Source organism: Canis lupus, chromosome 7 (genome assembly GCF_011100685.1).
Source record: "Canis lupus familiaris isolate Mischka breed German Shepherd chromosome 7, alternate assembly UU_Cfam_GSD_1.0, whole genome shotgun sequence".
NCBI classification, from domain to species: domain Eukaryota; kingdom Metazoa; phylum Chordata; class Mammalia; order Carnivora; family Canidae; genus Canis; species Canis lupus.
Window position 1 is genome coordinate 70,999,583 of NC_049228.1, and position 24,738 is coordinate 71,024,320.

Genomic DNA, 24,738 nt, shown 5'->3' on the forward strand with positions numbered 1-24,738 from the left:
CGAGTCCCACATCAGGCTCCCTGCATGGAGCCTGCTTCTCCCTCTGCCTGTATCTGCCTCTCTCTCTCTCTTTCTGTCTCTCATGAATAAATAAATAAAAAATCTTTAAAAAAAAATCACTGATTCTTTGCAGCATAATACTAATAAAATCAAACTCTTTAGTTTATGCTCCCAAACTTCTCTAGGATCTATGTCTGGCCACACACCCTATGCTTCAGTTACCACAAATTACGCACTGCCTAAACATACTCAGCCCTTTCATTCTTCACTCAAACCTTGAATGTAACTTCTCCTTCAAAGCCCAACCCAGAAGGTAACTCTTTCATAAAGTTTTCTCCATCCTATTTTCTAATTCATGAATTAAAACCTGTTTATTACCCCCAAAGTATTATGTCCCTATACGATAGCATTTTCCTCCGCTGCTTCATATCAAAGATGCTCATCTACATATGTCTCTCCAACAAGAATGTTATGCCCTATCTTAACTCTTGCCCCATGGAATCTGCAAGCATAATAAATTAGTTGTTTTATATCACTGTTTTGTAGTGACTGGTTAAGCAACAAAAGATAATTGAACTAACTTTCTACTTTTTCCTTTCTCTCGCTTTGTTTTTTGAGCTATACTGTCTTCTGAACTTCTCTCCTAAGCCTTTATTCTTCTTGAATCTGCCCAAATTAGATGTGTCTCTATTCTAGTCTACACATCAGTCTCTTTCCTTTTTTCATGCAGCTAGGACTCCATCCCCCAGTTCACCATCCTTGGGTTCCCCATACTTAGTGTTTGTTCCCATACTGTCCTGTCATATTTCCTACTCCCAACCTTCTTTCAGGGGAAGAATGCTTCTTCGGATGGTCCTGTAAGAAGCTGGATCTTCTCAACTAGGTCATGGTTGCTCATTGGGAAACTAGCATGGTGGCAACATTTTGCAACCTGTCATAATAGGTGTTTTGCAACATGTCATAATAGGTACACATGAGATAGCCAAAGGAAGTGGTATTGTAAATCCTTCCAGGTAAGCTGCAGAAGCCTCCATCTGTCCTGAACACTGGTAAGAGGGCTGCCTTGCGCTCAACCTCTGATTGAGTCCCACATGGGGCTCCCTGCATGGAGCCTGCTTCTCCCTCTTCCTCTCTCTCTCTCTCTCTCTCTCTGTGTGTGTGTGTGTGTGTGTGTGTGTGTGTGTGTGTGTGTGTGTCTCAGAAAGAAATAAATAAAATCTAAAAAAAAAGGACTTCCTTGCAGGAAAGGATGGCCTGAGGGGAGGAAACCACAGGGGCAAGACTTAAAGAGAAACATGACATCATTGACATCATTTAGGAAATGACAGAGAAGATGGCCTGAGGCATAAAACCACATGACAGTAGGCAAGTGTTAAGAGTTAAGGCCAGAAAATAACACTTGACCGGGTTATAACAGCTCAAATGCCACACTAAGTTGCAACTTTATCTTACAGGTCATGGAGGGCTAGACATCAAAATGATTTAATTTGGAAAGTTGGCTAAATAAAAACATTTCAAAATGATTTATCTAATATTACTTCAGAGGGCAGTTTGGAGGAGGGTGGGAGGCAACCTAGATTAGACATTAAGGAGTCTCTTAGATTAGCAGAGAAAAGAGATGACGAAGGTGACCAGGTAGGCTGAGGTTCCCAGGTTGTGGAAGGGAAGTTTATTTGAGAGAAAGGTAGGTAGTTGGTAGAATTTGATGAGTGAACGTGAGGAAGTGAAAGTGGAGGCTACCTCATTTTGACTTACTTGAAGGCTACCTCAGAAACTGTCTCAGATTTCTGGCTTGTGCAACTAGATGTATAAGGTACATGAAATGCAAAATAGTCACATAAAAATACTGGCAAAGAATTCTAAATAATGGAAAGGTAGTACAGTACAAAAGAAAAAGAGAGAATAGGGCTCAGGAAAGATAATTCCTACCGTCCCAGAAAACGCTGTACAAGATAGAAGAGAGTGGAAATTTAAGTAGAGGAGTTAAAAATGGTCACAAAAGGGCTGGCCATATTCAGTCATCTGTCAATCCCCACACCACTGGAGGGAGGGCACTGATGTGAGATTACCATGATTTAGCTGCATCGATAATTTAACTCTGGAAAGGGTTTTGGTAATATTTGAATGCAATTGCTCCAGATGCTCTACAAACTCTTAAGTCTTTAATCACAGTAATAAAATCACTCTACAAAAATGTAATTCTGAAGAAATGGAAGCTGCCTAATTTCTGAATTCTTTTTTTTTTTTAACTCCCCTCTCCCAGGACATGAAAAGATTAAACTGCATAGCCCCCAAAGCAGGTTTAGCAACAGGTCACAGCTTCAGAAAGTGAGGCCAGGGAAGCTGAGGATAGCCTATAAGTGCACAAATAACTTCAGGGGTTCTCAGTAGCTCAAAGCCAAGGAGGTGCACATGGGGGTATCATAATTGAGGTGTTTAGAAATGAGTAGACTATAACAAAAATGGCCAATACAATCAGCAAAGAAGTGCAAAATGTAAAAGATTATTTTGGTAGCAAAGAAAAGGTCAGGAGCTCAGAGAAATATTCCTGTAAGTAGTCAGGGTAGCAAGTCCCCAGGGAAATGGTAGACAAACATGTCCAGGTTAAGGAGACTGTATTAACAAGCTCTTGTCTCAAGCAGTGATCTGTTATATGTTTTCTTCTTATAAAAAGAGCCAGTTCCCAAGCATTACTGTCTGAGACCTACAGGCAGAGACATACAAATAGCAGTACCTGGCTGGAGGTGGCAACCTAATGGCCAACGGTTCAGTTTCTGATTCATTAAGTCCTAATTAGGCCCAAATATTTGCATTTCTAACAACTTCCAGATGATGTGATGCTGCTGGCCTAGAGATCATATTGTGAGAACCACTGCTAATGGCCATCCAGGTTTATTCCTAGACGTGCCCCAGATTCATGTGACAAGCTTGGTAAATGCTCATACCTGAACCTAACCTAGAGATGGAGATTGAGGCAGTCTAGGATAGAACCTGAGATCAGTCTTTTTTTTTTTTTTTTTTCTTTTTCTTTTTTAGATGATTCCAATACCTAGGCAAGGTCGATGATTACGTGGACCCATAGAGTTAAATGATGGCAAATTAATTCTTAATTTGGATTCGGCAAGGCAACTTTCTGAAGGGGAGCTAGCTTCTTTCTTTAGGCCTATAAGTTTAAATTCATGAACTCTAATCATGATCATGTTTAACTAAAGCACTTTACTAACAGTTCCTATTCAATCAAAGTCCAATTTATGCCAATAAAGTATTTAGGGAATATCATCAATAATTTATAAACCATTATAAAAGGTTCAATTTATCTTTAGGCAACAAAGAAACAACCTCTAACAATGGAAGGAAGACTTTGGTTTTCTCCATCCATGTCACCAAGACATAGAAGAAAAACAATTTTTCCAAAACAATAATAAAGCAGCCAAGAGGAAAATCCAATAAAGTTGCCGAGAAATGACAGTGCTCTAGGAACAGATGGACTGCTTCATTTCTGAAATCTTATGAAGAATATCGACTGACTGAAACATTGACAAAGATTTTTTTAATGCAACTTTAGAGACAGGGAAAATAATCAGGTCCCTTATTAACATGCAAGCTGGGTGAGATGCTTGAATCTTGAGATAACATTTGCAACCTCTTTTGCATTTTTCAGAATTACTAAATAATTTATCAATTAACAAGATCTAAAATAATATACCATACTAGTATGATCTTGATTTTTGTTTAAAGCCAATTTCCCTTCCTTGCACAGTAATTATGGTTTTAAAATTATCAAATACTGAAATGGCATTTCTATTTGCTTCTTAGAACCTTTGAATTGCCCACTTCATATAGTTGGAAGATATTTTGAGGTAGAGAAACAGGAATTATCAGGGAGAGGGTATTTATTTCCTTTCACTAGGGCTAATTTTTGTCATCAATATAATGGACTGTCCCCTTCAAAAAACAACTCAAGAGCTTACATGGCTTCCTTTGGAAGATTTACTTACATACCACCTCTTCTGGTTCTACCAGTATCTCTTGTGTACTTACTACAACATATTGCCGAATTTTGCTTATATACTGGTTTCTCCAGGACCTGGTACTTTTCTACCGCAGTATCAAGCATAATACGTGGCAAAAAATCACCAATAAATGTTTCTGAAATATTAGACTGATGGTAGCACCTAATAGGTCCCACATCACTTTAATTCCCTATTAAAAATCATTCTAGCTGTGATGTTTCAGCCCATGATCCTTTAAAGTAGTCATAACTTTTATTTATTCATTCTTATTAGTATTACATTCTTATTACATAGCAGTAATGCTTAAAGCCTAGTTCCATCTGATGGATTAAAAAATGATTCCAGAAATTATGAAGAATAACGTATATCTTTCTGTAGGATTTCTACATAGTGTATGATATAGAAAACTTCTACAAATCCTTCTTAGACATTTAATTCCCAAGATTTTCAATCCACACAACTGTTTAAAATATCTCATGCTCCCTCCCAGTGCTCACTTACTCCCAATACCACCCCTTACTTACCCCCCAACACCACCCCATTATTTACTTCCAACATCACTCCATTACTGACCCCAACCCCACCCCATTACTTACTCCCAATACCACCTCATTAGTTATTCCCCAGGACTCCCCCATTACTTATCCCCAAAACCACTGCATTACTTACCCCCAACACCACCCCATTGCCCTCATCCTCCCGTTGTCCCTTCATCACATTTATCAGGCTCCTTGTCCAAAAATATATCCCATAGTTACCCAAAGAAATGTAGTTCAGCTTCAGCTTCCTTTGTTACACTTACTACCTACTAGTTTACATAAAACATACTCAATCTTCCTCCACAGGCTTCCTAGCGTTTCAAAATTTAACTGCTGGGTCTCTAGCCAATTCATCATTATAATCACATGATTTGTAAAGTCATTCAACTTCAGTGTATATTACATATTTCACTGAAACTTCCACAGAACACCAGTCTTATCTAAAATTACAGTGCATATTAGTATTTTTAAAGAACTTCAAAATCACATGATCATCCCTGTCAGTTGACAAAAGGATAAACAGACCTTGAAAGAGGTGCACATTACATGCCACAGAGCACTGCTTTTGGCAAGGTAATGGTAGGAAGAGAAGGAGCTTCCTGTGAATTGCCATAAAAGGCTCAGTAAAGAGCTATAGCACTTCTTTCCCACCACTTTCTTTGCATCATTGATCCCCATCTCTGAGAAACCCTCCTCCCCTGATACTCACTTGCTGAGTTAGTGATCCTGTGTAGTACTGCCTTAGCAACATCTAACACCCCATCATCCTAATAACCTCAAAGAATTGAATCCTATTAACCTTCTTTCTCATTAGTCTGTGAGTTCACTGAAATAGGGATGATTCTATTTTTGATGATGAGTTACAAACAACTCAAAAGGAGTTGACATATTTGTAGGACTCAGAGTTAAAAACCAAAACTTTAAACTCCATTTATTCAACTAATGATGACATAAACTTTGTATTCAAACATGCCTTGTTATTATAAGCAAGAAATTTAAATTATTGAGTTCTTGCTTCATATTCCTTTTCTGGAAGAACTTTTATTAAGAAACAATATTTGACAGGGGCACCTGGGTGGCTTGAGTGTCTCCCTTTGGCTCAAGTTGTGATCCTGGGGTCCTGGGATTGAGTCCCACATCGGGTTCCCTGTAGGGGCCCTGTTTCTCCCTCTGCCTGTGTCTCTGCCTCTCTGTGTCTCTCATGAATAAATAAATATTTTTTTTAAAAAAGAAGCAATATTTGACAAATATTTATTAAGAAATTCTATGCTAGAATGCTGAGAAAGAGAATAATGGGGATAGGTTGAAGTATTTATCAAATGTAGTCATAAGTGGCATTAATGAGGAAAAAAAAAGCAGTCATGTGAAAAGGAGTTGAGAGTAGGAGTGAGGCAAAATTACAGACAGATGGAACAAAATATCTTTGAAAATGTTATTCTTACACCTTTACCTGAACATATGTAATTGTGCGATGTGAACTTCTCAATTTCAATTATACGATTTCTAATAAAATGTTTTGACCCATGTATACTCCATACATGTCTATACAAATTAATTTTAAGAAGATGTCTAATATAAATTGAATTCAAATTTCAATGTAGGACACTTGTAGATTGAAAAATAGCCAAGCTTATAGCCATTTATTTTCTGCCTTCAACAAATTAATGCATTCTTATTAGTACATTGTTTTTACTAGTACCTGTCTTGAACTTTCACTAAGTTTATGTCCCATGTCAATTGGACATTCAAATGCATTTGGGATCAGGAATATAAATTCTGAACAAAAGCCTTAGAAATAATCTATATAGAAACATGGAAAGAAAGATTTATGATATTTCATTTATAAAATGATTTGTTGTCTGTGACACTATCAGGACAGCAAGGACTTCATTAAAGGCATTCAGTTTTATCTGTACTCAACTACATTTCAGCTTCTGTTAACTGACCTGAGCTAAAAACCCTGTGTCAGTACTTATACAACTAATTTACCTTTTTCTTAAAAAATTAAAGTTAAAAAAAAAAAAACTATAGGAGCATTCTACTGCTTTATAGTTCAGTTGAGTCACCTTATTCTGGAGTTAAGGATTTAACAATGTTGATTTACCAATGCATATTTATTCAGTTGTAAGTTTTTTAATCCCATCATACCGAAATGCAAAGAATCCTAAGAAGCAAGAAGTAATAAACTCTTTCTTTCAGAGCTATTTTAGGAGGATGATCTAACATCTTTGTTTCCCCTTGCCACTAAAGTCCTAATCTGGACCTTGCAAAAGATGTGTCAGGTTTGTTAATTGTGTTCTCTAAATTGCAGTCCTTATTGAAGAGCTCATCTGTGTTTGTACTTCTTTGTCTTTGAGGAATGTTCTCATTTATCCTTTCAAATAGATTACTCAACAGGAAGCAGACAGCTCAAGTTTCTCTTGCAGCCAACAGACCCTTTCCTGGAAAGAAGGGACTGATTTTCCTCAAAGCAAGCAGATGGTCACACCCCTAGAAGGTCCCACTGAGATTCACCTCTGTCACACAAAATTTCTCTGACAAGTAGGAAGAAGCAGGTAGAAAGCAAATGTTAAGCCAAATCACAACCTATTTATGCACTTGGTTCTTGAAGCCATCAAAATGCCTGCATCTTGAAAGAACCCATTGAAGCAGGTACCAAAAAAAAAAAAAAAGAATCCTTGGAGATTCTTTATTATAACAGATGTTATAGGGCAAAGTAGTTTCACCTTCAAACTAGAGGGCAGTGATTTCAACAAAAGTAATTCTACTTCTATTGTATTCGCCACATATGAGATACATGGAAACAGGAGGAAGAAATTAAAGAAAAATAAGCAAAGTGTGTCACTTCAAGAAATTTCCAAATAACCACTTCTTGGGTCAGCTAGGCTGTGAAGTCAAACAATTTAAAACAAGAGAAGGGTATAATTTGCAGACAACTGGAGACACATTTGTGAGACTTATGAGTTTCACAATATTACAGCTTATTTGATTTCCATTTCACTCTTCATTTCTTGGATGCCAACCAAATACCAGGCACTGGGTTAGGCACCAGGGGAGTACAGAACCCAGTGCTAATGAAAAACAAAACAAAACACACAAAGAAAAAAAGAACTTCGTGCTAACAGACCTCAGTACAATTATCAGCTCTACCCATGGTAGTTCTATGGTCTAAGAAGATATTCTATAAACCATATCACTTTCCACATAATGTTGGCATAATGTGCTTAGTGCATAGCAAGCATTGATTAAGATATATAATCACTATTGTTATTACTAGCAGTATTATTGAAGGAAGGTAAGTTTGTAAGAAACATGTTTTATGTTATAATTCATAGTCTAGTGGGAGACTTAAAAACACAACTAGCTACCATGTAATATGGTAGATACTATTGTCTGAGGAGTATACACACAGATTTTAAAACAGAAATGATGAAGAATGACACAACAGGGAAGGTAATCACACATCTCTCCTAGAGCCTTGTCGAATCCTAAAGCTAGAACATTTCAAGTGAAGGTCTGAATTAAAACACAAACAAACAAAAACTTCATTTCCTTCTATATCAGAAATCTATCAAAGAATAGTACTTCAATGATCCCTTTCATCAGATCCAATTTTTTTCATAGCTGTCAATCCTTCTAACATTGTAAATGAAGAGTTTATTATGCTTATTGTTTATTGTCTGTTTCTTCCCACTGGATTGCAAATTCCTCAACTGGCATGCCTCTTTTGCCTTTGTTGTTCAGCACTGAATTCAGAGCACCTAGAATACTGCCTAGCATATACTAATTCTTCAATAAATTGTTGTTGATTAAATGAGTGAATGAATGAATTGGGAATTCCCATCATCCAATAGTGGGCATCTCTAGGATCTGAAATGCATAGGGAAAAAATATCTGGCAAAAATGACCTAAGTACAAAGAAATACAGTTCTACTTATCACTCCCAATCTACCAACATCTAACTTATAAATAACACACCTGTCTTGATCTATTCTTGAGCTTCCTTCCTTTATTCAAATTTAGGTAAAGAGAAATAGTTTACATAATTGTAGACATTTAACAATTATTAGTGCCAATAAGTAAGAACTTTTGGTTTCCTTATCCCCTCACTGGATTCTGGTCCTGGATCAATGGAAACCATATCACTGTATTGCCTGAGTATCATCCAGCATCTGACCATCAGCAGAAGCAGGCAGTTCCTAACTGCGGTAGAAGGAGTAGTGTGTGTTCCCAGTCAAAATTTAGAATCCCTTGTGGCACCTGGCTGGCTCAGTCAGCAGAGCAGACAACTCTTGATCATGGGTTGTAAGTTTGAGCCCCATGTTGGGTGTATAGATTACTTAAAAATAAAATCCTTTAAAAACGTAGAATTACTTTTTTTCATAGATAGAGTTCTGAATTTTAGATAGTTGTGGTATTCATTAGAGTAATACTGTTTGTAGAAAATGGGTCAAAAATACTCTAGAAATTTAACTTGAGAAGTCAGTTACATTAGATAGCACCATTTCTATGGGATAATCCTGTTTGATGTCCAAAAATATTCATCTTATAAGTACATCTTTGGAACACACCTTAGAACTGTAAATTAGTATTGCCAACATTTAAATTACATTTAATGTGACTTTATCATCTCTCTATGAAGCGTATATCAAGCCACTTGATGTGTGCCAACATTTCTACCCAAAAGGAATTCCTGAAAAAATAAAGATTTGAAAAAAAAAAAAAAAAAGATTTGAGAAAAAAATATTTTGTATGATGTTCTATGGGGTTTTAAAGCTAAATCATGGGGCCACCTGGGTGGCTCAGTCTATTAAGTATCTGCCTTTGGCTCAGGTCAAGATCTCAGGGTCCGGAGATGGAACCCCATATGGGGCTTCCTGCTCAGCAGGGAGTCTGCTTCTTCTTTCCCTCTGTCCCTGCCCCTCCCCACTCATTGCTCTCTCTCTCAAGTAAAAAAATAAAAATAAAAATCTTTAAAAAACAAAAATCTTAAACCTAAATCATAAAAATAAAAAAATATTGTGTTACTTAATAGATTAACAAATTATAAAACTCAAATCATCTAGCTATAACTGCCCAGAAACATGTCCTTTGATGAAAAAACAATGGAATTTCCCCACCTAATTGATGAGTAAAGTTCTGATTTGTACTGGTTTTCATCTGCTGAGCCCTTTCTAGGAGAAACTGTAAGCTAGCTGACTGAAGAAGGCAGGAGGCAGAAGGTACACCCCATGGAGCAGGGAAGGTGGATGCAATAAGAAGACACCTGTGCTCCACCTGCCAATGTACAATCATCCCAGGGCTCACCAGAACCTTAAGGAGAGGTTTCTCTGGGGTGCTTAGGTGTCTCAGTGGGTAAGTGTCTGCCTTCAGCTCCCAGGATCCTGGGATCGAGCTCCACACTGGGCTCATCCCTGAGCAGGAAGCTTGCTTCTCCCTCTCCCTCTCCCTCTGCCTGGCATTCACCCTGTTTGTGCTTTCTCTCTGTATATTAAATATATGAATAAAATCTTTTTTTTTAAAAAAAAGGAGCTGCTCCTCTGTGCAGATCCAGCATAACTTCCTCTTTCTGGTTAGCCTTTGGATTTTTTTCCCTGTCCTAGTAATATGCCTAGTAAATATGTATTCTGACCAGAGTAAATTAAAATTCACATTTTGAATGTTGCTTGAAAGGCACTGAATTGTTTCACAATTGAATTGTTTCATAATTCTCCACCCCTTGGGAAGAAAAAGATGGCTGATTATTATTATTATTATTATTATTTTTGTAATCTCCTCACACTATCAGATGAGGCTGGGCTGTAGAGTCCCTACAGGGACTTCTTTCCCTATAGATGTAGCACATGGAGCATACAGGCAATACTGAAAGTTAAATTCTGCAAGACCACAAATACCAGTGTGTGCTCAATAAACATTAGCTATTACTGAACTTGTTCAGTAAATTGCTGTCACTGGGGTCAGATAATAAAGGAGCATGAAATAAGAGTTAGAGGGCAGCCCCAGTGGCCCAGTGGTTTAGCGCAGCCTTCGGCCTGGGGTGTGATCCTAGAGACCTGGGATCGAGTCCTGCGTCGGGCTCCCTGCAGGGAGCCTGCTTCTCCCTCTGCCTGTGTCTCTCCCTTTCTCTCTGTGTCTGTCACGAATAAATAAATAAAATCTTAAAAAAAAAAAAAAGAAGATCTAGGAATTTTCTATAGGAGAAGAAATACTTCATGAGTAGACAAGTATTTTTAAAATTCTTGATGCTACTTTGATGTAAAAAGATAGTTGGCAGATTAGGTTTTACAGATAAAATACATTATTAATAACAGCATTTATTAAGTGACCACCATTGAATTAGATACTTTACATAGGTTAGCTCATTTAATCCTTTCAAAAACTCTGATAAGTAAATATAGTTACCCTCATTTCTCAGATAAGAAAACTAGGCTCAGAAAAATTAAGTAACTTGCCCAAAGTCATCTAGCTAGTTAGATGACTCAGGATAGAAGAATCAAGCTTGGAGTTGGGGGAACATCCCTAACAGCTGCTGGCATCATGAATCTGCTGATCACCTTCCCGTAGTTAACTCTCTAGTTGACACCTTAAATTTTGTCATTTTTTTTTAATTTTTATTTATTTATGATAGTCACAGAGAGAGAGAGAGGCACAGAGACACAGGCAGAGGGAGAAGCAGGCTCCATGCACCGGGAGCCCGACGTGGGATTCGATCCCGGGTCTCCAGGATCGCGCCCTGGGCCAAAGGCAGGCGCCAAACCGCTGCGCCACCCAGGGATCCCAATTTTGTCATTTTCTAAAACTCAGTTTTAATGTTTTCCAAGTTGCTGATGGGACATGTCCAATATTGTCTCAAAAATCAACATAAACAAAATAGAGCTCAATTTATTCACCAAGAATTAGCTCCCTATCCCAAATTCTTATACATTGTAGCAATGTTACTAATCCCAATGTCTTCACATTCCAAATCCTCACTCACCCAATGTCATCTCCAGTAACTAATTATTAATCATCGAAAAAGCAACTGTGACCCATTGAAAACCCACTCTTTTGGCTCTTTGCTCAGGCTTTAGAGAAATACAGAAGTGCCTAAGCCAAGAAATCCCTAAAGGAGCTTAAAATCTAGGAGTATTCACATAAAAGTTCTAAAATGTAAATCACAGGGATGCCTGGGTGGCTCAGCGGTTGAGCGCCTGCCTTTGGCCCAGGGCGTGATCCTGGAGTCCTGGGATCGAGTCCCACGTCGGGCTCCCTGCATGGAGCTTGCTTCTCTCTCTGCCTGTGTCTCGGCCGCTCTCTCTCTCTGTGTCTCTCATGAACAGATAAATAAAATCTTAAAAAAAAAAAAAGTAAATCAGAGAGTAAATGATCCAGAAAAATACAACTAGAATTCAGAAGAGAGTTTATCCTGGACTAGAGTCATTATAAAATGCTTTGTGTGACAGGTGAGATTTGACCCCCCTTCCAGGATAGAGGGGGCTTTGAAATAATCATTTTAAAAGAAATCTCTGCTTGTGGTAAAACATTCAAACTATCTAGAAGGACATGAAAGGGGCTTACACAACACCAAAAAGCCAAATAATCTGATTTAAAAATAGGCAGAAGACACAAATAGAAATTTCTCTAAAGAAGACATACAGATAGCCAACACACATGAAAAGATGCTCAACATCACTCATCATCAGGGAAAAGCAAATCAAAACCACAGTGAGATATCAACTCACACAGGTCAGAATGTCTAAAATCAGGAAGACAACAACACTCGGAAAGAATGTGGAGAAAAAGAGCCCCATGAACTGTTGGCAGGAATGCAAACTGGTGCAGCCACTGTGGAAAACAGTATGGAGGTTCCTCAAAAAATTAAAAATAGAATTACCATATGATATTATACTACTGAGTATTTACCCAAAGAATACAGAAAACATTAATTTGAAAATATATATGCACCTCTATGTTTATTACAATACTATTTAAAATAGCCAAGATATGGAAGCAATCCAAGTGTCCATTCATTGATGATGGATAAAGATGTGGTATATATAAACATACACAGTGAAATATAAGTCATAAAAAAAGAAAGATCTTGCAGTTTGCAACAACATGGATGTATTTAGAGGGTATAATGTGCTAAGTGAAATAAGTCAGAGACGAAAAAAAACAAATGGTTTCACTCATATCTGCAATTTAGGAAACAAAACAAAGAAAAAAAAAAGACAAAGAAATCAGACTCTCCAACACAGAGGACAAACTGGTGGTTGCCAGAGTGGAGGTAGGTGGAGAAATGGGTGAAATAAGGGGATTAAGAGTAAACATACTGTGATGAGCACTGAATAATGTATAGAATTGTTGAATCATAATATTGTACACCTGAAACTAATATAACACTGCATGTTAACTATACTGGAATTTAAAATAAAATAAAACAATCTTTTCACCCAAAGACGTTTTAAAAATGAAAGACAAAAAATAAATAAATAAATATGAAAGACAAGCCACCAGTTGGGAGAAGATCATTGAAATGCATATTACAGAAAAAACATATATATTCAGAATATATAAATAACACAAATCAATAACTTTTTTTTAAAGCTATGGGAGATTGGACAACATGTATGAGTAAGCATTCCAAAGAGACCTAAATGTTATTCAAGAGAGTAAAAAAAAATGGTCAACATTACTAGCAGTCAGTCAGGGAACAACACATTTAAAGTATAAAGAGCTATCATTTCACATTCATAAGACTCAGAAAAAATAATACGTATCACCAAGAATTGGCAAAGATATGGAAAAATAAAGGGGGGGGGCTCCTCTAGATTGCTAGTGGTAGCATAAAGAAGTAGAACATTTTTTGGTAATTTGGCATTATCTGCTAAATATGAAGGTACAAATCCCATCCTCCCATAATTCTACCCCTAAGGAGACGGGTGAAGGAGGCCCCTTTGTTAGTACAGGAAATATGCATATGAAGGTTCAGAGCAGTCTTGTTGGAAAATGCCCTGTCCACCAACAGAAGACTGATACATCAATCATGATATATTATGCAATGGAATATCATATTGCAGTAGAAAGGACTAAAAAGGGTCTACATCTCTCAACAAAATACTAATTAATTAAAGTAAGGTGAAATAAGACTATAGAGCACGTTAATACTTACATAATTTAAAAACAGCAAAATGAGACTATACAGCTTAAGTACCCATAAATACATAGCAAAGCATAAGGAAATGTATGGGAATGATAAACACAGAGTTCAGCACAGAATTCACCTCATTTTATTGCACTCCACTTTATTGCATTTTTAATAAATGGAATGTCAGTGGCGACCCCGCACTGAGCAAGTCAGTCTATCGGAAAAATTTTTTCCAACAGCATTTGCTTACTTCATGTCTCTCTGTCACATTTTGGTAATTCTCACCATATTTCAAACTTTTCATGATTATTATATCAGTTATAGTGATCTGTGATCAGTGATCTCTGCTGTTACTTTGTCATTGTTTTGGGGTGCCATGAACCATACACATGTAAGATGGCAAACTTAATCTACTGTGTGTTCTGATTGCTCAGCTGACCAGCCATTCCCTGTTTCTCTTCCTCTCCTCTGGCTTCCTTATTCCCTGAGACACAAAAATATTGAAATTAGGAAAGTGAATAACCTTACAATGACCTCTCAGTTTTCCCGTGAAAGGAAGAGTCAATCAATGTGGCAAACTTCATCAACTGCCTTCTTTTAAGAAATTGCCACAGCCACCCCAACCTTCAGCAACCACTGCCTTGATTAATCAGCAGCCTCTCTGAGGCAAAAAATTTACAACTTGCTGGAAGCTCAGAGGACAGTTAGAATCTTTTAGCAGTAAAGTATTTTTTTTTCATTAAGGTATGCATATATACATCTATTTTAGAAATAATTCTATTGCACATTTCATAGTGTAAACATAACTTAAATGCACTGGGAAACCAAAATATTCATTTAACTCATTTTACTGTGATATTTACTTTATTGCAGTCATCTAGAACTTGGCAATATTTCTGAGGTCTGCCTCTTGAGAGGTTTCCATGAGGCGAGATATGCTTGGAGAAAGTACTAGGAGTATTAACAGTAATGACTTATTTCATAACCTGGGGGTGGATACATATGTATTTATTTTAATATTTAATTTTTTGGTGTTATTGAAATAGTTCACGATTTTTAATTAATTATAAAGAGTTAAAAATAGTTTGTGACACAGGTAAAAAAGAAAGGAGTCAAATATGACTTGAATTTTTTTCCAAAACATTTCAGGTCTTCTCTTCCCCATTCTTAAGTCTTTAGACCTGGTTCTCATCATTTATGCTTCCAATTAATGCAACAGCCTCCTAATGCTTCTCTGTTCTAATCTGGTGGTAGACTGATCTACTTCCATTAGCCTAAGAGGCCACTTCTCTGTGTCACTGTCTTTTCAAAATCCTTCAACGTTCCTTATCAACTCTAAACATTCTCCATCTTTCTCAATCAAATTCATCTCCAGGTCTAATTAAAATGCACTAGAGGAATGAGAACAGATGACTATCTCCTTGAACCAGGAATACTTCCACGTCTTTGTAAATGTTTGCCTTATCCCTTGTTCCATTTAACTCTTACTTATCCAGGAAGTCCAGCCCAAGACCTACCTCTCCAGTGAGGATTCCACAATGATCCCATTTTTTTTTGTTGTTGAGTTCTGTCCCTCCATAAAAGCCCAGGGTAAGTATGACTGGTCCCAGATACTTGAGCCCTTAGTTTTTTTCTGTAACATGTTCTAACTAATTATTTTCTTCATTTTAATCTTATCCTTTGGATTAGATTTTAAGCCACCTAAGGATTTGGACAATGTTTGCACTTCTGTATTCTCCAGACTAATGAGTACATGGGAGATAATATAATTTTGTTGTCTGTTTGCCCATACTTGGAGGCTACATTCATGACAATATCTGTATTAATCATCCACATCTCCTAAGATTCTTATCATCAAAGCAATATATTTTAAATTATCAATTAAAAAATCAAATCTTAAATAAATTATTACACATGATAGTTTCTAATAACACGAGCCATGTCTCTGTTGTGTCTTATTTTTCCTCATTTAAGGCTGAATCATGGATCCAGCAAGTAAAGCAGGGTCCCAAGTGCAAGTTAAGCCCATTTCACTGCATCATTCAAGTATCTCAGAAGCACAGAGAGGGATGGAATATATTCTATACTACATGCTTGGCCAGAAACTAGTGTAAAAAAAAAAAAATCATGGGGCAGCCCTGGTGGCGCAGCAGTTTGGTCCTGGAGACCCTGGATCGAGTCCCACATCAGGCTCTCTGTATGATGCCTGCTTCTCCCTCTGCCTGTGTCTCTGCCTCTCTCTCTCTCTCTCTGTGTCTCTATGAATAAATACAAAATCTAAAAAAATAAAATAAAAAAAAAATAATCATGGAACTACTTAGAAGGCTGTGATTCCATATAATTTTAAATGGCAGATTTCAATATCACCTACGAATGAGAGCCACCCCACAGAGGTTGTACGTACATACACAGAAATCAGCCTCAAGTAATAAAACCAGTTGTATCCACTACTCTCCATCCCACTAGATTTGTCTCTCTTGTGATCTCACTCAATCTTTCAATATCCATTGAACACCTGTATCCCTTCCATATGCGACTCCTATACTAGCTTATGGTCTATCTCCTATCTCTCAGCTTATGGTCTTACAGAGATAGGCACATACACAGAAAATGGAATACAAAACTAAGAAATAAATATGTATCAATTCCATGGAGCTGTAGGAAGGAGTGCTCAATCCTATGGGCTGGAGAGTAAGAAAGAAGCTAGTGCTAAGCCTAGGGAGGTGGGCACTCCATGCACAATGCAGATGGGGTGATTAAGCTGTCATTATTTTTATTTTGAGTAAGAAAGAGAAGAAAGAGGAAGGAATGGGAGGCTTTTCTGTTTATTTGTTTTCTGTTTCTTTATCTTATTTCAGAACCTTTCTCTGTTTTCTAGTAGACTGCAGTTTCCCTAATTGGGAAATATAGCACAACCTAACCCATCACATGTCGGCCATGATGGGATCAGCCCTGTGTTTACCAAGTATTATCAGAGCACATAATGTAGAATTTAGGACTTCAAGGAGCAGGGAGGAAGATGGGGTGGGGGGAGCTGTAAAAGCCACATAATACTACCTTCAGTGTCACGGTCCTTCCAGTTAGAATGCAGATTTGCATTCACTCGTTTGCTTATTAATTCACTCACTTAACTGATGTTTACTGATCACTTAGTAAGTGCCAGGAGCTGCACCATGCATTGCTGATATCTGATGAACAGGCTATATTTAGTTCTTGGTCTCAAGGAATGCACTGTTCAGTGGGGAAGACGATAGGATAAACACAAAAGTCAAAGCAGCATTATTTACTGTGAAAGAACCATGAGAAAAGTATAAAGCACTAAAACGGCATTCAGCTGGAGCACCTCGTTGATTAAATTACTTTCAGCTGAGGTCTAGGAAAGAGGAAATAATGTAAGAAACAGTGGTCCAGGGAAAGTAGGGAAGAGACATTTTACCCTGCTTCACAGAAGCTATAGAATCAAGTGAGTCTCCTCTAAACTGCCTAGGCAAGGATTCACACAATAAACCTGTTTGTTTTCTGTTTCTTAATCTTGACTGCTTAATGTTTACTACTTCAGAGTCCCAGCCCCACGCCCCTAACCCCAAGGCTCTAATGGAAAAGAACACCCCCGTTTGAAAAACTGAAAAGGTTACTTTGCCTTCTGGGTTCATGTCTGGGAAAGGAGCTTTCCAAGGGAGTGACTACACACCTTGCCTTTTTACTAGAGTAGTGTGATGAATCATATCATGGAAGATCTGTTTGCAAAATCCGAGACAAGATCAAAATGCCATTTGCCTCTGAAACTGCAGCATGTGTTTTGTAAAGAAATCTCAGTGATATCTAGCAGGGAAATTTCTAGTCCAGAAATAGACTTCACTCTGAGTTTCCACGGAAATTAAAACCAATAAAGGGTCTCCAAAGAGAGGACATGATCTTGAGGTCAGAGTAAGGGTTAATGCCAGTCCTCCTATCATATACTACTAAGCGTTCTCCGGTAGTAGAATTATAAAGGGAAGTTACTCTAGCAGATGTTTTCAAATTAGCCAAAACCATGTCACAGAGTAAAGCAGCAGGGCTGGAAACACGCCCAGAGAGAGAGAGAGACCTCCCCCTAGGCCGCCTGAGGGAGCCATTTCAATGTCTCTGAGCCCTCGCGGTGCAGCCAGGGACACACAGCTAGGGAGACAGGCAGCCCTACTACAAACCCTCCTCTCCTAATTGCTTATCTATGGCTTCAACAAGCCCCTACTTAGCTGAATACTAAGAAAATCTGGCAGGATTGGACAGCTAATGCACTGCCAAACTACATTCTCCATGGTTTGTTTTGTGTTGTTGCCTACAAATCTAACAAAATGTTGAGAGAAGATATCGAAATTGTCAATGACAGCAGGTGAGCAAACTATGCTAAGTAAATATAAAAATGCACCTTTTAGTTTGGGGCAAATTCCAGGAGGAAAGCGGGTTTGCTTCTTCACGGCGGATTCGAAGCATTGCTATCTCTTGTTGACAACACCCCCAACTGGAACAATCATATCCCAGTTTTACTGGTTCTCATCTAACCAAGATGAGAGATCCAGGAATCTGGGCCAAAGATCTATGGCTGTATATCCAGAGGGCTTCCTGTGTATGAGTTGGCCTTCTGAAGTGGGATTTACTTACCTCGCAATCATTAACTCCTACAGGAAGCAGAAAACAATACACATCAACTTTTAGGTCAATAAAGGAAGAGAATAACTCTAGTTTCTCATCTGTACACCACCTGTCCAGCCCCTGCCATTTACTAGAATGAAGAAAGGAAAATTGATGAGTCAACACATCTCATATGCAATACCAACTTTGGGGGAGGGGGGAATGTGGCAAATATGCATAAATGCTTTAATGCTTTATGTATTAATGGGATTTAATATATATTTTAATTTAATTAATTTATTAATATTATTTTTGCATAGACCAAATATGTGTTAGAAGAAAAGAAACTGGTACCCGGTATCTCATACAAGGAGTTATCAGTGGATGTTTAATAAATCAAAGCAAATGACTGAAGACTAGTTCTAAATCTTGCACTGTGATAGAAGAAGGAACATTTCCAGCAATTCCTAAGAGACCACACATCCAAAGAAAGTCATCTTCACTGGGCAGTGACAGGAATCAGATGACAAATTCGCCATGATTTGAAAAGGGAGGTGGGAGTCATATGAGGGCCAGTGAAAAGATTCTTCTCTTTGAAAATGGAGAATTAGAAGCCCTTAAGATCTTCTGGAAATAAAAGAAGCTCAAGAAATGGGGTGCTTTTGAAGCTCCAAGCGTCTCAGCAGCACAAGAATTTTTAGAATGCTGGAAAAGGGCCTTCTTGTGATTGTGTTTCTTTAAAATAAAAATGTATCAAGAGAGCAACATACCACAGATATAAGGCAAAGATTATAAGTGTGAGAGGTGAGGGGTGGGACAGAGTGTTAAGACGTTTGAAAAGTCCATGCCTGCCGGCCTTGTGCTTTAAAGATGCTGCTCCTCTAGCAGGGAGAAATAATTACCAAGGAAAAAAAGAAAAGAAACAAAAGAACTTACACTGTTTCCTTAAATTAAGCAAAGAGAGGCAAGTGTGGTTTCTATAGAGATGCAATCTTCATAAAAATCCTCCAGTTCAATGCTTCCTGAGAGGAACAGAAAACTTGTGCAGGGAGCAGAGTTGATCTGATAAAGGGCGGAGCAATTTGTAGGAATGCTCGAGAAGACACTAGAATATGAATCGGAGTCTATCATACAAACTTCACTATAAGAACACACATTTAGCATTTTACTATCCTTTCTCAATTCAAAATATTATATGAAATCAAAATCAGAATGCTGAATGCTTTGTTTCCAGAAGTTGCCATACATAGACTTTGGGACTTGCCTCTATTAAGTTGCAGCTGAAACTATTACTATGCTACATATCTCTAAATGAGGAGTTAGTAAAAATTCAGTTCCCCTCTTCCCCATTTTAAGTTTAGATTTTAAAAAATAAGGAATCTAGATGGCTATACAGAAGAAAGGCACACATATCTAATAGAAGAGTTAAATCACAGTGTACGCAATTTATATTTACAAGTTTGATTCAATAGAACACTGAAGCTTAGAAGTTTTTAGAAAGTTAGTTTTAAGCTATTTCTCCATAGAGGCTATGTAATATTTTAAGAAGGTCTTGCTTTCAATAATTACTGATTTGTTTCATCAAGGTTTTAGTCCCGGCAGAATAAAGTTTATGTTGAAGGAGAAATTAAAGATACTAACCCATGCAAATCCCCCACAGGGAAAACTCATGTCCCTATTATCTCTCAAAAGCACAACTTATGTGTTATTTTGAAGAGTTTTGTCAGAAAATCACTTCACAACTTTTTAAGCAATCTCTCAACCAGTTCAGTTTGCCAATATTAATACTGCCTACATTATCTGAGAGAAGATATCTTCTTTGCCAAACCAATCTTAGAATGGAAACCCCGATAGAAACATATAGAGAAATAGAAATAGGTCCAACTTTTTAAAATATCCTAGATTTGCAAAGGTGCTCAAGTCTTTTCTCATTCAAGTAACATTTTCTCTTAAGTGAGTCAGTTGTTTGTTTGTTTGTTTTTCCAGAAGTAGTTATGGAATTTTAGATCTGAAACCTGGACTATTTCAAAGCAGTGACTTCACCTGCTGCCACTTTAACCTGAAGAGATAAATCTGCGGGAAGTTAATAACATAGCTACTGACATCAAATTTCCCATTTATGCCAGAGGATAGATTTTCTGAACCGAGTAATTTTTATGACCTGAATGGGCATTTACATTTCACGTATTCTGCTCAAATACATATTCAGTGTGTTTCGGTGGCTCTGAATCTCCCTTGTAAAAATTTAAGCGAAGAAAACTTTATCCTTTTGACATTTCAGAAATTGGGATCCTTATACCATTTCTTGCCTCCATGTCATTTCTGTCCGAGTTGGAATAACGACTGGGGCTATATATGCAAAATCCCATTGGCCAATAGCAAGTTGCTTCCTGAGACTGAGATTCTGCTATAAATAGCAGTCAAAAGGCAGTTCGCTTCTTCCTTGGTAAAAATAATCGCAAGATGTTTCTGAGTTCGGTCCTACAATCGCTTTCCTAGTTCTAACCATTCTTCCTCCCCGCGTCCGCCTGCTGCAGCTCACATTGGTCCATCACCACTCTACGGAGCCATTCACGAACACTATAAAAGATACAGATCTGGCTTTAATTGTCACTTTCATTATACGTCTTTCATCCTTGGAATTCCGTAACTTCACACGGTCTGCCGGGGAGACGGGAGGCATCCATCTCTCACAACCCGAGCCAGGCTCACCGTGTCAGGGGTGTAAATGGGGTCTCGCCCGAGTCCATAAAAGAAGCAACATCTGCCCGCCCGCGACGCGGTCTGGGCCCTGCAGCCACGGCAGGCCCCCTCCCCTCCGCTCCCCTCCCCTCTGATCCCCTCCCCTCCGCTCCCCTCCGCACGGCCCCCCGCTTCCAAACAGAAGCACCCGCCGCGCTACGGGCCGGGAGGAAGGCGAGCCCGGGGCAGGCGCTCAGTGTCCCCAGCGCCCGTCGCCCCTTCCCACGGCCTCCCGGGGGCCGCCGGGTGAAGCAGGGACAGCTCGCCTTCCTCGAAGAGCGCAGCAGCCGGAGTCCTGAATGCAGGGTCTTCATCTCCACGCGGCCCTCCGCAGGTCCCTCCCGCAGCTGCAGCCGCCCCTCGATCAAAGTGCAATTTGTTATCGCTCCCAGCCCCGCGGAGAAGTCCCTGCTGGGGCTCGGCTCGGCTCGGCTCGGGCCCCGCTCGTTCAATCCGCTGAATACCGCGTCTCAGCGTTGGCCCCGCGATGTGCCGGGAATTGGCCTCGGCCCGCGGGCGGGGGGCGACTCTACGGTGACCTCCCCCTGAATCCCGTCCTCTGTGTGGGTCTCTCTTTCTGTATCTCGGTCTCCCCTGCGTGCTTCGGTCTGTCTCTTTGTCTCTGTTTCCCAGGCTTTCTCTCCCTCTCTCTCTCTCTTGCGCGCGCGCACACACACACACACACACACACACACACACGGGAGGAGGCTCTTTCCACCCCGAAAGCCAAAATGTCACCTAAAAAGCAAGTGCAACAACTTGCTTTGCAAACGACCCAGGAGCCTGTCGAGAACTCCCCTGCAGTGAGCAGCACCCCCTCCCGTGCAAGGTGTACCAGGGGTTGGGGGCGGGGGGGCGGGGAGCGGGGAGATGTGAATTTGGCCGGTGGAAATGACGGGAACTAGTGTTCTTCTCCCCTCCCCCTTCCAGGACCCTGTCGCAATTAGAAATGTGTCCCCTCCCGGGCCCCAAGGGGAGCCGCCAGGACCGCAAGCCCGGAGAGGGACGCGCAGACCCCCCGGGGTCCCGGGGTCCCCAGGGGGTCCGGGATGCGCCGCAGGCGGCGGATGGCGGTGGAGAAGCGGCCAGGGGAGCCCAGCCCACCCCACCGTCCCTGCGCCGGCGACAGCAGCGGCGACCGAGCGGCGGGCGACAGACACCCAGCGCGCCGGGCTCGCGGTGGTGGCGGCGGCCCGGGCTCCGGTTGCCGCCGCCGAGCGCGCACGCCCCAGCCCCGCCGCGCTGCCCGGCGTTACCTTGCCGCTGCCCGCAGTCCGGCCCTGGATCCCTGCGTCCGTCCGTCGGTCCCACGAGCCTCGCGGGGAGGACGAGAAGGGGTGTCCCCGCGGCCGGGACAGGGTCTCAGCGAGGTGATGGGGAGGACGCGAGAGAGGAGCCGAGGCGGCTGCGCCCGCTCCCGCGGAGGAAGCCGCCGACTCCCCGGGGCTGGAGGTGTCGGGGAGGCCGTGTCCTCGGGATTGCGGCGCCCGGGGCGCAGCGCTCGCCTCTGGCACGGAGGCTGAGCGCCGGGACGCGGCGAGCTGGGGCGGCGAGGCTGGGCTGGTCACCCGCCCCTGGGTGCATGTTAATACGGCGGGGAGGAGGAGTCCCGCGCTGCCTCCGCCCAACCACCGGAGCCGGCGGGCGGGCGGCGGCCGCGGCCCGGAGCCAGCCTCTCCTACCCGCCCAGCTACTACGGCGCGGCCACTAGTCCTGGCCCCAGCCCAGGCACGTGCGCCCAGGCCGCGGGGAGGCGCCCGGCCGCTCCCGGAGCCTGCTCTCGGCCTGCGCGCTCTTGGCCGCGCAGCCTTCCGGGGTCAAGTGCGCTCCCGCGCGCTCGAACCGGCCGGAGGCGAAGCCTCGCGTCCCTGGGGCGGGATGGCGGGGCGGCCACCCGCTAGTGGGCGGGCCCCCTCCGGTCCCCGCGCGGCGCGGCCCGAGGGCTGGACCTTCCCCTGCACCTTGCCAGCCCTCGTCCCTAACCTTGCCTTTTTAAGAGAGGGAATCAGAACTCACAGCAGGTTTCTATCCCAGGAGATCAAGTTGGCGGGCAGGCGGTTTGCTGTCCTCTCCTCGCCATCCCCTGGTCGGTGCTAGAATTCTTAGAAGTAATCGCCAGCGAGGAGAGGGGGGAGTGGAAAGGGTCTGGACTCACAAGAACTGGGGTTCACCCCCCCCCCGTGCCATTACTTTCAAACCTTTATTCCTCGGAACCTCCGTTTCCCCGTCTATACCCAGATGGGTCTTGGGTGGCCGTGTGGATTAGATCACACAAGATTAAGTCCGTTGGTCCCTCTTGGAACTGATCTAAGGGCAATCACAAAAACGAATCTCTTTTTTTTCTCCCCTTCGTCCTCTGACCTCAGTAAACTCCCCACTACCCGCCCCCTACCTTGTGTATTTGGAAGCCAGGCGGGTTCACGGAGGTGAGGACCGCATCCCTCACGTGCTCTGCAAATAAGAAGAATCCACGTGGCTTCAAAGTAAGAATAGAGATAGTGTGAACAGGCGAACTGAGACGTGGATCAAAGAGGAAAAGTCAATCAATTAAGTATTTATTGAGCTTCTGCTCGACCCACTTAAATACTAATGTTCTGGATAATAGTTAAAATAATCATGGTTAATCACCATCTTCCTGTTTTCCTCTAGTTAAAGAAAAAAAAAAAAAAGACGTCTTCATGGAGAATGCCCTTTGTTCTACAGCTCCTAGAGAGGACATCATGCCAAAGAGCATATAATCTTCTTTATGTAATTTTACCCATAAAGTTATAGCATAAGATTTAGCATCTGCTTTGTGTGATATCTAATTATAAATATTAATAGAATATCCTTTTTAAAGAAACACTTCTAAAAATGCAGAGAAGTGGAAAACGGGTTCCATAAAAAATATGACTCAGATAAATATTCACTTTTCCGCAATTTCACTGAGTGATTTTCCATTAAAGACAAAAAAAAAAAAATCTTTAAACCACAAAACATCCAAAGAAGTGGAGGTAAATCTTCAGCATTGTAGTACCATGATCATCAATGCTTTAACAGAACTCTAAAAGATATCCCCAGCGAGTTCAAGAATGGTTGTACACAGGTGCTTAGTGCTTCAACTAAGATTCCATGAAAAGGCAAAGTAATAAAACAGCCTTCCTAACCTGGAAAGAGTTGCCTTTCTAGATCTGTAAATACGTTTAATCCATAGGATTTTAATGAGATCACATAAATAAGAATGTCTTAACTCAAATTAGGTGACATTAGTGAATAAAATTACTTGAAGCAGAAAATCAATTTTCTCACACAATTCTTATGGTAGTTGAATCTACCAACAATATTATCTATGTAACATCACAATGATTAGGGTTTTCTGACTGTAAGCAACAGAACAAAATTTGGCTAACTTGTGAGAAGGTGATTGATTGGAAAGATCCTGAAAGCTTCCAGAAATGAGGGGATGGCTGGAAAGCAGTCTGAGAACCAGTCAGGATTTAAGGCAATACTGGAAGTCTAGGGGGCCTGAAAGAGCAGTTTGGTTTGGTGCTACATGGTCCACATGAGTAAATGCCAACTGTTTCTTCTGACGTCATATCACCGGATCAAGATGCAAGTCACAGGGTAGAGCATCTGACCTGCCCAACTTCAGTCAGTCAGTACCAGGAGAAAGAGCGAAAATATTTGATTCCTTGACTTCTAGACCAGAGGGCAGGTGCCTGGCTTT

The 24,738-nt window shown here is 40.7% G+C and overlaps 1 protein-coding gene and 1 long non-coding RNA gene across 2 annotated transcripts in view; one reads left to right on the top strand and one right to left on the bottom strand.

Moving 5' to 3' along the window:
- DLGAP1 (DLG associated protein 1) overlaps positions 1-22,562 on the bottom strand; it is an 870,774-nt gene extending 848,212 nt beyond the window's left edge. Inside the window, exon 1 of the mRNA XM_038543734.1 lies at positions 22,289-22,562. The gene's annotated coding sequence lies outside the window, so the exon portion shown is untranslated. The remainder of the gene's footprint in view (positions 1-22,288) is intronic.
- Positions 974-4,228, top strand: LOC111096809. The gene is made up of 2 exons (XR_005362610.1): positions 974-1,049; positions 3,324-4,228. It is a non-coding gene; the product is annotated as an uncharacterized LOC111096809 (long non-coding RNA).
- Positions 22,563-24,738: the final 2,176 nt, after the last annotated feature.